At 42.9% G+C, this 13,857-nt stretch overlaps 1 long non-coding RNA gene across 1 annotated transcript; it reads right to left on the bottom strand.

Moving 5' to 3' along the window:
- Positions 1-5,205: 5,205 nt before the first annotated feature.
- On the bottom strand, positions 5,206-13,013 carry LOC138427439 (uncharacterized). Its single transcript, XR_011252007.1, has 4 exons — positions 12,850-13,013; positions 12,036-12,174; positions 11,812-11,942; positions 5,206-7,555 (listed from the first exon to the last, which is right to left on the bottom strand). It is a non-coding gene; the product is annotated as an uncharacterized lncRNA (long non-coding RNA).
- Between the last annotated feature and the right edge of the window lie 844 nt (positions 13,014-13,857).

A 13,857-nucleotide genomic window follows, 5' to 3' on the forward strand; every position in this document is an offset into this window, starting at 1 on the left:
AGACGGCCCGCCCCGTGACGTCAGAGGGGGTGGCGCTCCAGAACCCCTACCCCGGGAAACTGAGGCAGCCGGCCGCGCGGCGCCAACCCTGCTGGGACGACTCGAATGTCAGCTCCCCGTGGCGCGTTCAGTTCTACGTGCGGCTCTCTCTGGTCGAAAGTTCCTTTCCTCCCTTGCTGATCCCTCACCCGCCACACTCCCCATCCAACCTGGGGCTGGGGGGGTGGGAGGCGGTGGTGGGTCGGGGGGAGTTCCACTTAGAGAAAGCCCATTCAATTCCTGTCTACCGTGCGGTCCTCTCTGTTGCTCCGAGGTAGTTCCCTTTATCACGTCACAAATGCTTGGCATTCACTTCGGCCTGTTTTTTTTTTTTTCCCCCCTGAGGAACTTCTCTCAGTATACCATCTAGAATTTGAAAGTAAGGAATGACAGAATGCACGAACTAGGCAGGCCTGAGAGCACGCTTTTAACTCGTTCGCGAATCCTCACAGGATTTTCTTTGTGTGTTAATGGCCGTAAAGTCACACTGCTTGGCTTCTTGCTTGAATTTCTGTGCTCGGTTCCTGGGATCTATCTGGGAGATGCTCAAGAAGACGCAACAAGTCTATCACTGTGAACACATAACAGATAAACCTCCACAGATGGTCCCCACTTAAAATTGTTGGACTTAAGATTTTTCCACTTTACGATGATGAGAAAACGGTAGGCATTCAATAGAAACCACAGTAGGATTTTCAATGTCAATCCTTTCCTGGGCAGGCGATTTGCTCTAGGACATTCCTAATGCTGAGAGGGACAGTAAGCCTGCTCCCAGTCAACCACAAGATAAAGGGGGTAAGCCACCAACTGGCTTTCAACCATTCTGTACTCATAAACAATTCTGGGTTTCACTTTCAAAATACACTATTCAATAAATTACATGAGATATCCAATACATTATTGTAAAATAGGCTTTGTGTTAGACGATTTTGCCCAACTGTAGGTTAATGTAGGCATCCCTGGTGGCTCAGTAAAAAATCTTCCTGCAGTGTAGGAGACTCGCCTTCATTACCTGAGTTGGGAAGATCCCCTGCAGAAGGAAATGGCAACCCACTCCAGTAATCTTGCCTGGAAAATCCCATGGACAGAGGAGCCTGGCAGGCTACAGTCCATGAAGTAGATTACTGTGAGTGTTCTGAGCATGTTAAAGGTAGGTCAGGCTCTGATGTTGGGTATGTTAGTTATATTAAATGCATTTTGGACTTAAGATATTTTCAAATTACCATGGGTTTGTCTGGACATCCCACTGTAAGTGGAGGAAGATCTGTATTTCAAAATTCTCATCAGATATTGTTTCTCCTTTCTATTACTTGTGTGTGCTTGTTAAAATGTAACATCAGTCAGTTCAGTTCAGTTGCTCAGTCGTGTCCGACTCTTTGTGACCCCATGAACGCCAGGCCTCCCTGTCTATCACCAACTCCCAGAGTCCACCCAAACCCATGTCCATAGAGTCAGTGATGCCATCCAACCATCTCATCCTCTGTTGTCCCCTTCTCCTCCTGCCCTCAATCTTTCCCAGCATCAAAGTCTTTTCCAGTGAGTCAGCTCTTCGCATCAGGTGGCCAAAGTATTGGAGTTTCAGCTTCAACATTAGTCTTTCCAATGAACACCCAGGACTGATCTCCTTTAGAACAGACTGGTTGGATCTCCTTGCAGTCCAAGGGACTCTCAAGAGTCTTCTCTAACACCACAGTTCAAAAGCATCAATTCTTTGGTGCTCAGCTTTCTTCACAGTCCAACTTTCACATCCATACATGATCACTGGAAAAACCATAGCCTTGACTAGCTAAACCTTTGCTGGCAAAGTAATGTCTCTGCTTTTCAATATGCTATCTAGGTTGGTCATAAATTTTCTTCCAAGGAGTAGGTATCTTTTAATTTCATGGCTGCAATCACCATCTGCAGTGATTTTGGAGCCCCACAAAATAAAGTCTGACACTGTTTCCACTGTTTTCCCATGAAGTGATGGGACTAGATGCCATGATCTTCGTTTTCTGAATGTTGAGCTTTAAGCCAACTTTTTCACTCTCCTCTTTCACTTTCATCAAGAGGCTTTTTAGTTCTTCACTTTCTGCCATAAGGGTGGTGTCATCTGCATATCTGAGGTTATTGATATTTCTCCTGGCAATCTTGATTCCAGCTTGTGCTTCTTCCAGCCCAGCATTTCCCATGATGTACTCTGCATATAAGTTAAATAAGCAGGGTGACAGTATACAGCCTTGACGTACTCCTTTTCCTATTTGAAACCAGTCTGTTGTTCCATGTCCAGTTCTAACTGTTGTTTCCTGACCTGCATACAGATTTCTCAAGAGGCAGGTCAGGGGGTCTGGTATTCCATCTCTTGCAGAATTTTCCACAGTTTCTTGTGATCCACACAGTCAAAGGCTTTGGCATAGTCAATAAAGCAGAAATAGATGTTTTTCTGGAACTCTCTTGTTTTTTCGATGATCCAGCAGATGTTGGCAATTTGATCTTTGGTTCCTCTGCCTTTTCTAAAACCAGCTTGAACATCTGGAATTTCATGGTTCACGTATTGCTGAAGCCTGGCTTGGAGAATTTTGAGCATTACTTTACTAGTGTGTGAGATGAGTGCAGTTGTGTGGTAGTTTGAGCATTCTTTGGCATTGCCTTTCTGCCATTAGAGTGTTTTAAAAGGTTGTTTATCTGAGGTTGTTGATATTTCTCCCGGCAATCTCAATTCCACCTTGTACTTCATCCAGGCAGGCATTTCACATGATATACTCTACATATAAGTTAAATAAGCAGGGTGACAATATACGGCCTTGACATACTCCTTTCCCAATTTTGAACCAGTCTGTTGTTCCATGTCCAGTTCTAACTGTTGCTTCTTATTCTGCATACAGGTTTCTCAGGAGGGAGGTAATGTGGCCTGGTATTCCCATCTCAGTAAGAATAGGAAGAGGAAGGTAACAGACAATAAATCATTAAACAAATGGTAAGCCAAATAATTACAGGGTATGGTGAATGCTGTGAGGGAAATAAACCAGATGATGTGATAAATTAGACCATAGAGAATTGAACCCTAATGCCCTAGGCATCCATTGTATATAATGAATTGATCTCTCTCCTATACAGGCAAATGGCACAAGTTATACCATTTCCTGAGAGAACTGAGAACTGTGATGTGTTCTGCAGTTTAGATGAAGATCTGGTCTGATAAGGGCCAAAAGTAAGAAGTGGAAACTTTCTTTGAATATAGTGGTTGGTGGTCAGGAAAGTCTCTGCGGATGTAACCTTTACTTGTGTCCAAAATGATGAGAAAGAACCAGCTATGCAAAGAGCTGCGAAAGTGTCTTTGCAGAAGGAGGAACTGAAGGTGCAAAGTCCTAAAGTGGAAAACAATTTGATCAGTTTCAGAACAGAAGAGAAGCCTGCATGAGAAAGAAATCAAGTACTATAAGATGAAATTACAAAACAAACAAGAGTGAAGGTCTTTTGGGCCTGATGGGCCATGGTAAGGAGCTTGAACTTCATTTTAAGTCAATGTACTGATACATAATAAAATGTCCTTGATTGAAGAGACTGAAATAAAAAGGATCAAAAGAGATAATGCATGTGGAGCCTCTCTGTTAACAATAATGACAATATCCACCTGTAGAATACTAAAACAGAAGTTCAATTTTTTTCTTGGATAATCCTCAATAAACCAAAATCAATTCCTGTAGATTTTGACTAACCACATTGATCAAAACTATTTAGGTGTGTCATTCTTCGATCCCATGTCTGAACCTAAACCCACTCTATCAGGACACACTTAAGTGTCCATCACTGTTATAATGAACTGCGTCACTAACAGTTTCCACAGCTGGCCGCAAATCAAAGCCGGTCCCCACGGCTTCCCTCTGGAGCAATTTAGTAGTAGAATATACAAGGCACCGGTTTAGCCTTTTATATCAGAGAAGGAAGAAATAGCACTTGGAAACACTAATAACTATTTGTCAAAATGGTGCCAGAATGCACTGGAACAGAAAGGAGAGGACTCCTATTGGGTGGAGGAAGGGTGTGGGAAGTCTGGCTCTATTGGGGAGGAGTCCAGGGTGATTTTTCAGGAAGGGTATCTGTCTAGTGGACTTGCACTGAGGCAAGACCAGCTCCTAGATGAAGATAACGGAGGTCATTTAGTTCCATTTAGGAATACTGGTTGGCAAAAGTAAAGCCGATTCCTATTTTGTTCTTCCTAGAAGGACTCTGTAAGGAAGTTCTGAATTCAAACAAAGGACCGTATCATGTTTATCTTAAGAGTTGCTCTTATATATTGATCTAGTGTTTTCTAGGGGGCTCCTTCTCTTCCTATCTGCTTGCAGAAGCTTGAAATTGGTTTAATGAGGAAGAGGAAATCCTTTCATAATTAGAAGTAAAAATCAAACCAGCAAACAAATCTACCTTAAAATGCTAATGCCTAGTCCAGATAATATTTTGGAAAATAATCATTCTCTTGTGTACCCATCAAAATATATTTCAGTGAGGACTTCACTCACGGTGCAATAGATAAGAACCTGCCTGCCAATGCAGGTTTTTGTTTTTTTTTTTTTTAATTTTAGTTTTTTATTTTTTAAATTTTAAAATCTTTAATTCTTACATGCCCAATGCAGGTTTGATCCCTGGTCTGGGAAGATTCCTCATGCCTCAGAACAACTACCAAGCCCGTGCACAGTAACTACTAAGTCAGTGCTCCAGAGCCCAGGAGCCACAGCTACTGAAGCCCACGTGCCTAGAGCCCATGTTCTACAATAAGAGCAGCCCCGACAATGAGAAGCCCACACACCATAACAAAGAGTGGCCCCAGCTTGCTACAACTAGATAGAGGAACTCTGAGCAAAGTGACAAAGACCCAGCGCGGCCAAAAATAAGGTTTTAATTAAACACACACACACATATGTATATATTTAAGTGACACTCTCAGATCTCTTCTTATTTTCATAGGAGATAAGAAAGAAGATAGTTGAGAATCTGGAAGGAGGTAGGGGAAGGAAAGAAAGGGGAAGCTGAAATACTAAACACAAGTTTATAGTAAATGTTCATTGGGACCTGACCTTATGTTAAGAACTTCCCATATATCATTTTTTTCTTTTATTAATCAGAAAAAATATTATACTAAGAAATAGAACCTGGTTCCCATTTGAATAGAATCAATAATTCTTTAAAAATAGTTCACAAACCATCTTTATTTTCTTTCCCAGTTTGTCTACATTAATGAAGAAAGATAATCAAGGTCATCATTTTCTTCTCCAAATAATATCGGTGGTTTATTCTTGCACATATCATGTCAACCACCAGGCAAGTAATTGTTATCTTTAGCTTATAAATGAGGAACTGATGTTCCCTGGGGCTAAACAGCTGGCCTAGTGCTTTCCACACTTCACATAATTCACTCTCAGAAAACCATCACAATAATTCTTGACTAAATGGATACCACCTTCCTAAATTTTTAAAATATTTTAATTTATTTTTTACTTAATTTAATTTTTCGGGCCATGCTGCCCAGCATGCAGGATCCTAGTTCTCCGACTAGGGATTGAACCCATGCCTCGTACCATGGCACCAAGTCTTAAGTACTAGACCACCAGGGAAGTCCTAAAATATGTTTATTTAAATTTACTCACCTTGTTTTTTAAGGAAAAACTTGTACCACTCCCATAAATGCAAAACCAGTATATAGATTGCAATTAATAGGAGATAACCGTCAAAACAAATACATTGAAAACAAAATGGTTATTAAATTCTAATTCTGAGCTTGAAGGCTACTCTCCTCTTGTTAAAAAATGAAAACAGCCAATGTTAGAAAGCAGATCACCTTACCTGCCTCCTGATAAACCTGTATACAAGTCAAGAAGCAACTGTTAGAACCAGACATGGGACAACAGATTAGTTCCAAATTGGGAAGGGAGTACGTCAAGGCTGTATATTGTCACTCTGCTTATTTAATATATATGCAGAGTGCATCATGTGAAATGCCAGGCTGGAAGAATCTCAAGCTAAAATCAAGATTGCTAGGAGAAATATCAACAACCTCAGATATGTAGATGGTACCACTCTAATGATAGAAAGCTAAGAGGAACTAAAGAGCCTCTTGATGAAGGCAAGAGAGGAGAGTGGAAAAACTGGCTTAAAACTCAACATTCAAAAAACTAAAATGGCATCCAGTCCCATCACTTCATGGCAAACAGATGGGGAAAAAGTAGAAACAGTGATAGATTTTATTTTCTTTGGCTCACTGTGGACGGTGACTGCAGCCATGAAATAAAAGACTCTTGCTCCTTGGAAGAAAAGCTACCACAAACCTAGACAGCATATTAAAAAGCAGGGACATCACTTTGCCAACAAAAGTCCATATAGTCAAAGCAGTAGTTTTTCCAGTAGTTATGTACGAATGTGACAACTGGACATAAAGAAGGCTGAGTGCTGAAGAACTGATGTTTTCAAATTGTGGTGTTGGAGAAGACTCTTGAGAGTCCTTTGAACAGTAAGGAGATCAAACCAGTCAATCCTAAGAAAAGCAACCCTAAATATTCACTGGAAGGACTGATGCTGAAGCTCCAATACTTTGGCCACCTGATGGGAAGAGCTGACTCGCTGGAAAAGACCCTGAAGCTGGGAAAGACTGAAGGCAGGAGGAGAAGAGGCAACAGAGGATAAGATAGTTGGATGATATCACTGACTCACTGGACATGAGTTTGAGCAAGCTCTGGGAGATGGTGAAGGACATGGACCCCTAGTCCATGGGGTCAGAGAGTCGGACACAACTTAGCGAATGAACAACAAGAAAGTTAGAACCCAATAGAGACTTTCTCCTTGATATATTCAGAAAGATCTAAATAAATTGTTAAGAGAATAACTTTTTCACTAAGTTATTTATTGCTTGGTTGGAGCATCAAGCAAAATTGGCTCCTGCATCACTTGAATCGTCCTGAAGAACGTCTAGAGTGATTCTTTATCCATATTTGTGATTCTTTATCCATATTTTTGGAAATACCTAATTTACCAAGATAACAGAGCTTGTAAAGGACAAAGTTAGGTTTCAAACCACCCTCTGCCAGTTTCAAAGTCTTTCCACTGTGCACTGTGGGCTCACCACTCAGACAATTTCAGAACTTCGTTTTGACCCAGCCATGTTTTTCTTCTCCTGGCAAAATTTTATCTTCCTGTGTCCACGAGGCTTAGTGACGTCATGACCTTCAAAGTCCTTCCTGAAAATATGGCAGGAACTATACGTCACACTCCAGAGGAAGGCTGACTCTTGCATGGCCTGGTGGAACTGTGCTCTTTTGATGTGACACTGTGCTGCTTTAACACCGTCTAGGAACATTTTACCTGCTTAACAGCTAACGCTGTGCGGTGCTCAGTTGTGTCCAACTCTTTTTGACCCTCTGAACTGTAGTCCCCCAGGCTCCTCTGTCCATGGGATTTTTCAGGCAAGAATGCTGGAGGGGGTTGCCATCTCCTTCTCCAGGGGATCTTCCCAACCCAGGGATTGAACTCACGTTTCCTGCAGCTCCTGCAATGACAGGCAGATTCTTTACCACTGAGACACCCAGGAAGCCCAATTGCTTCACAGACTATTATAAAAAGTGTCTGCCTCTCCCTCTCTTCACATAAGCTAAGTTCACTGAAAGCAGAGACTAGTGGATTTATCTTTGTATCCTATTGCCTAGCAAGTGCCTGGCACATAGGTGTATCTAATAAATGTTTGTTGAATGACTGAGTTCACTGGACTTAAGAGACACAGTAAAATTAAAACGATGCTTGAGTTTAATAAAATTATAATGCTCTTTTGTTGTTTTTGTCTATAACCACCCATTCTCTTTTATTTGGTAACAGAGTTTTTAAAAACAAACAAACAAACAAACAAACGGGAACCAACTCCTCTACACTAGTTTCCCATCCTCACTCTGCTCCTTCTGTGAGTGGTCATATAACCCCAGACTGCCCAGACTCATCATGATGCTGTTAGGGACAGACATGTCACGCAATCTGTGCTCTTGAGATCCAGGCCCAAGAATCAGTAGTTTGTTGCTAGGCTGACAAAATACAGGCTTGAAGCCTCTATTGATCATCTAGTCCCACATGGGGAGAATTTGTGTGAGAAGAAAGTCATCACCAAAAGTAATGAAATCAAGAAGTGGAGAAAGATTCCAACCCAATAACTGGGGCACCTGGTTCCAGCTGTGTCTGAAAAACCCTTTTTATAAATTTTTAGTTATCAGTCCCATCTTTAAACTACTGGTTCAGAAGTGCCAGTCTGAGATAAAATGTTTACTGTTCCCAAGAGTCGCAGTGGCAGCCCACTCCAGTACTTTTGCCTGGAAAATCCCATGGGCGGAGGAGCCTGGTAGGCTGCAGTCCATGGGGTCGCTACAAGTCAGACACAACTGAGCAACTTCACTTTCACTTTCCACTTTCATGCATTGGAGAAGGAAATGGCAACCCACTCCAGTGTTCTTGCCTGGAGAGTCCCAGGGACGGGGGAGCCTGGTGGGCTGCCGTTTATGGGGTCGCACAAAGTTGGACACGACTGAAGCGGCTTAGCAGCAACAACAGCCGCAAAATGAGAGAAATTTCATTGATAATACATTTTTTAAAAAAATATTGGCTCCTGCACCAGGTGAAGCCACGTCCCATGTGCAGCAGGGCCCTTCATGGGGTGAGGGCAAAGGTGCAGGGAAGTTGTGGGAAATGAAGAGAATGAAGGAAGACAAGGAAAGATCCATGGGGGAAGGGGCATGGGGAGGAACGGTAAGCACAGAAGGGAGGAATAAGAGAAAGTGAGAGGGAAAAACCTTTATACATAGTGAAATTTAACTTCTGGGAGGAGGGAGAGAATGGATGCTTGCTTAGGCATTTGTCCAGACGGAATGTTTACTCATGGTTTAATTAGCCAGAATGAAGTTAGTGTCAAAGTGAAGTAATAAGTTAGGCAGGAGGCAAGCATGATGGAGTGTTGATGGGAGTGTGTGTATTAGACAAATCATGGTAGCACATAAGTGAAGATGATGCTCCAGACCCATGAACTTTGACTTCTCTCATCCTGATGGCACATTTGTCCCAAGCCAGTCTATCCCACTTTCTCAATCCTTGTTTTGGAGATGACTGGTCTTATTAGGGGTATTTTCTCTGGCCATGGAAAAAGTGAATCTTACTGGCTCGCTTATGACTAGATTCAGTGTGGTTTGGATGCTATGCTGAGTCGTAGACCTATGTGAGGTTAAGCTTCTAGCATGTTAGATCACACACACACACACACACACACACACACACACACACACACACACACACACACCTTAGACCCAGGAGATGCAGTTGCTAGAACCACCCAGGCTCTGGTTGGCTGCAGGGTCCTTGGCCTTGCTATTCCCTCTGCCTATACTTTTTATTCCTATTCTTTGTAAGCTTTTCCTTTTTCTTATCCTTTATATCTCAGACCAAAAGTCACCTTTTCAGAGAAGTCTTCCCAAACCATCCTATTTCAAATAGATCCTTCTAGCATTTTCTCTCTCAGCACCACTTCTCAGCTACTAATTCTTTTTATGTATTTGTTCATGAACTTGCTTTGTTCTCTGTCTCTCCTTCAAATCCTCAAACTCCAAATAGGTAGAAACCATGTCTTTCTGGTTTACACTGTTTCTCTGCTCTTAACACAGATAACACAGGGTTCGATTCATAAATGGGATTCAACTGTCAGATGAATGAATTAATACATGAAGTGCTCTCAGATCTTATCTTTGGTCTTTCACAGATTAAAAACTTGAGATCGTTCTCAGTTCAGTTCACCAAGTCGTGCCCAACTCTTTGTGACCCCATGACATTGCTCTACTGGGGTTATATCTTGTCAGAATAAAATTTCAAACTGTAAGAAATTACTTTTGACTATTTAAGATGGCTCCTACTCTCACTTTTTCTCCAAAAATGTCCTGAAGGTGCACAGAAGAACTTGGGATATTACACACTAATGACTCTGGTCCTTTGGGAAGGGCAGAAGAGCCTCCATTTGAAGCATTTAAGGAACCATTCTGTCTACAGAGTCTTTGGACATGCTTTCTGTTTTTCTTGCTTTAGTATTTGTGCCAGTGGTACATCTCCATAACCCAGTAACAAGCAATTTGGTGCAAATGATGGGGACTATTTGAAGCCATAAACTACAGTTATCCAAAGGATAAATTCCCTGCTGTCAGAGACATGTATATTCTTTAGAGAGAGAGAAAATGGGTAAAGTTGCCTATACTAGCCCTCTTATTTAAAAAGAGCTGTATGCTTTTGTTTTTCCCTGTGCTAGGTTCCACATAACATTCATATGAGGTAGAAGTACTGGCAGCCTTACCATTCAGTAGGGTGAACACAATGGATTATTGTTGTTTTATTGGTTTATAGCCTAATTTACAAAGCAATTTAATATAGTTTATATATTACTAATAACTTTCTATTGTGTTTAGTCACATCTGATGCTTTGTGACCCCATGGACTATAAACCACCAGGGTCCTCTGTCCATGGTATTTTTCAGGCAAGAATACTGGAATGGGCTACCATTTCCTCCTCCATAGGAACTTCCCAACCCAGGGATCGAACCCATGTCTCCTGCACCTCCTGCACTGGCAGGCAAATTCTTTACCACTGGACCACTGGGGATTAGCACAAACATAGAGGCTTCAAACAGCATGAATGCATTATCCCCAGCGTCTATTGGTCAGGGATCTGGACGTGGTTGAACTGGATGGACCCTCTGCTCCCATCTCTCAAGATTACACCCAAGTATGGGCCTGAGCTCGTTCAGATTGTTGGCACGACCCATTTCCTCATGGTATATGACTGTGTCCCCATTTTCTTGCTAGGTGTTAGCCTATACCACTCTCAGTTCCTAGGGGCTGCCTCTTTTCATGTGCAATTCACAACCCAGCTGTCTGTTTTCCTCCTCCCAGGCCTGGGAGAGAAACTCCCAGATAGTAGAAGGCTGGTCTGAAAGGTCAGGTCCACCCAAGGTAATCTCCCCTTTGATTAATTCAGAACTGGCTGGTTTTGAATCCTGATTACATTTGCAAATTCCTCTTGCCATATCTGTCCTAAATCCTCTTGCCATATCTGTCCTAAGTCATTTCAGTGATATCCAACTCTTTGCAATCCCATGGACTGTAGCACACCAGGCTCCTCTGTCCATGGGATTCTCCAGGCACGAATTCTAGTGTGGGTTGCCACTTCCTTCTCCAGGGGATCATCCTGATTCAGGGATCGAACCTGGGCCATATAGTGGAACATAAGTCAAGGAGTGATATCTTGGTCAGAAGGCCCATCCCACCTGCAAGGGGAGGGTTTAGACAAGGGCTGAGATCATGGGGACTCATTTTAGAATTCTGCCTATCATGGTTTACAATAATAATTTTTAAAACGGATGCCCAAGGGCTTCCCTGGTGGCCCAGTGGTTAAGAATCTACCTTGCAATGCAGGAGACACCAGTTCAATCCCTGGTCTGGGAAGATTCCACATGCCACAAGCCAGCTAAGCGCAACTACAACCGCTGAGCCTGCACTCTGGAGCCTTGAGCTGCAACTACTGAGTCCGTGTGCAGCAACTGTTGAAGCCCACATGCCCTAGAATCTGTGCTCAGCAACAAGAGAAGCCACTGCAATGACAGGCCCATGTCCAACTAGAGAGTAGCCCCTGCTCTCTGCAACAGGAGAAAGCCCACTCACTCAACAAATATGCTTGCTGCATTTATATATACCGGGCAGGCTAAAAGGAAAGACAAGGGAGTCACAGCTTACCAGAGCAGGATCTTCTTGGGGCACCAATGCCAGGTCATTAGGTATCATCTTGCCTTAAAATTGGAAATTCTCCTCCTAGTCACATGAGGAGGATCACTGTGTCAAGAGTCTTCAATTTGGAAGGAAAAGTGCTAGGAGGAATAAGGAACACTAAAGACTTCCAGCACATGAGATTTTTAAAAAAGAAAGAAAGAATAGATTTGACTCAGCCCCTTAGGACTTACCTCATTTCCAAACTCGCCTTTGCACCTCTAAGTCCTTGATGCCTCTGTAAGCCTCAGTGGTTTACAATCAACCAAGCTGATGAGTTACAATCCTCCAAGGAGAGTCCTGGGCAGAAGCTGCCTTCTTCTCCCTACTGATCTATGAGAGTATCACCTTTAACTCCAGGTGAGGTTGATAGTATCTCCATTTTTTTTTCCAGGTGAGTAACCATGATCAGAGATGATAAGTTACTTGTTCAAGGTCATACAGCAAATAAGGAGCAGAGCTAGGATTAAACCCAGGTCTGTCAGAGTCCAAAATCCATGCCCTTAATTAGAGTATTCTTTCCTTGAAAAACATTATCTATCTAGGCCGGCATTTTGTGAGGAAGATTTAAAATAAGATCCTAGATATCAAATAGAAAGGATACGCTCCAGAAAAGCGCTGGACTCAAAGATGGAGGGTGTTTCTTCATGTCCTCTGAATTCTGCCTCTCTCCCCCATTAGCTCTGATTTCACATCCTTCTTCCACATATGAGAAAATTTTATACAGTCATGGCCAGGCCCTGTATTTTCCATATAGTATTCTGTCTGTATTATCACCTCCAGCTTGAGTGAATTTTACTCAGCATAGCCTTTAAGGTTTGGTTGAAAACCTGCCATCTCCTTTAGTGCTTAAAATCCTCAGGATGGCAGGCCAGGAGGGCCTGAATGAGAAGGCTGCAAGTCTTGAAAAGGTCAGGGAAGCCGTGGGGGCCAACAGGAAGCCTCTGGCTCAGTCCGAGTGGCCTGGTGGTCCCCACCCCCGCTGCCCCGCCCGGGTCACCTTCTCACCTGGCTCTCAGCAGTCTCTGCAGTGACTCAGCCTTGCCGCTGCTCCAGCCAGCTTGTCAGGCTATAGCCAGGCTGATGGCTCTAGATCTGATTCTGCCTCTCCCCTCAGTGGAACCCTTCAGCGGCTGCTTGTTCTTCTTAGGATAAAGTCTGAACTCTGTAATGTGGTTCAAAGGTCCTGCACATTCTGGTCTCTCCCCACTCCACTGACCTTCTGGGCACCTCACTCGCTCCCCAGTGCTGAATCTCTCACAGTTCCCTGAAGGGCCCCCTCTCCCATGCCTCCAAACCTTGGTACGTGCAGTCCCCTCAGCCTAACTCTGGTTCCCTATCTTTCGCCACCCCTCCCCCTGCCCCCATCAATGCCTCTTTATCTGACTTTGTTACATCTCACCCTAGACTTTACCAATTCCAATATGACTTTCCTGATCTTCCCAAGATTATGCCAGGGCCCTTGCCACAGGTTCCCTGTCCCCTCACCTCAGAGTTCACTTAATCATAGCAATTATCACAAGGCAGTGTAATGACGTATTTGTCTTCCCAACTAGGTCACGGCAGCCCTGAGATCATGCGCTGAATCTTATTTCTCTTTGTATTCTCAGCATTTATTGAGAGCAAGGACTCAATAAATGGCCCCTGCATGAATTAATGAATAAATAAAAGTATACTGTTCAGCCAGGGAAAGCACTGTGACCGTGCTTTGCAAACATCAGCTTTGCTAAATGACTATGTATAAAGGAAGCTGAAATCAAAGTAAGCGATATTCAGACAGTCTGGAAAACTCAAGTGCATATAGCAACCTCAGGCACAGTCTTACTGAATTGAAAAGAGCCCTCTCAAGTAGTTCCCTCTTTATAACAATAAGAAGGGAACCAAGGGATATGGGATTAAAATTGGGAAGAAAGAAAATATCACCTGAGGAGAGAATTTCCTTTTTAAATGGGAAAAGACACATTTTCTTCTGTCTCCCATTTGACCACAGATTGAGAGATTGCTCAAGTAACAAAA

Source organism: Ovis canadensis, chromosome 22 (genome assembly GCF_042477335.2).
Source record: "Ovis canadensis isolate MfBH-ARS-UI-01 breed Bighorn chromosome 22, ARS-UI_OviCan_v2, whole genome shotgun sequence".
Lineage (NCBI taxonomy): Eukaryota > Metazoa > Chordata > Mammalia > Artiodactyla > Bovidae > Ovis > Ovis canadensis.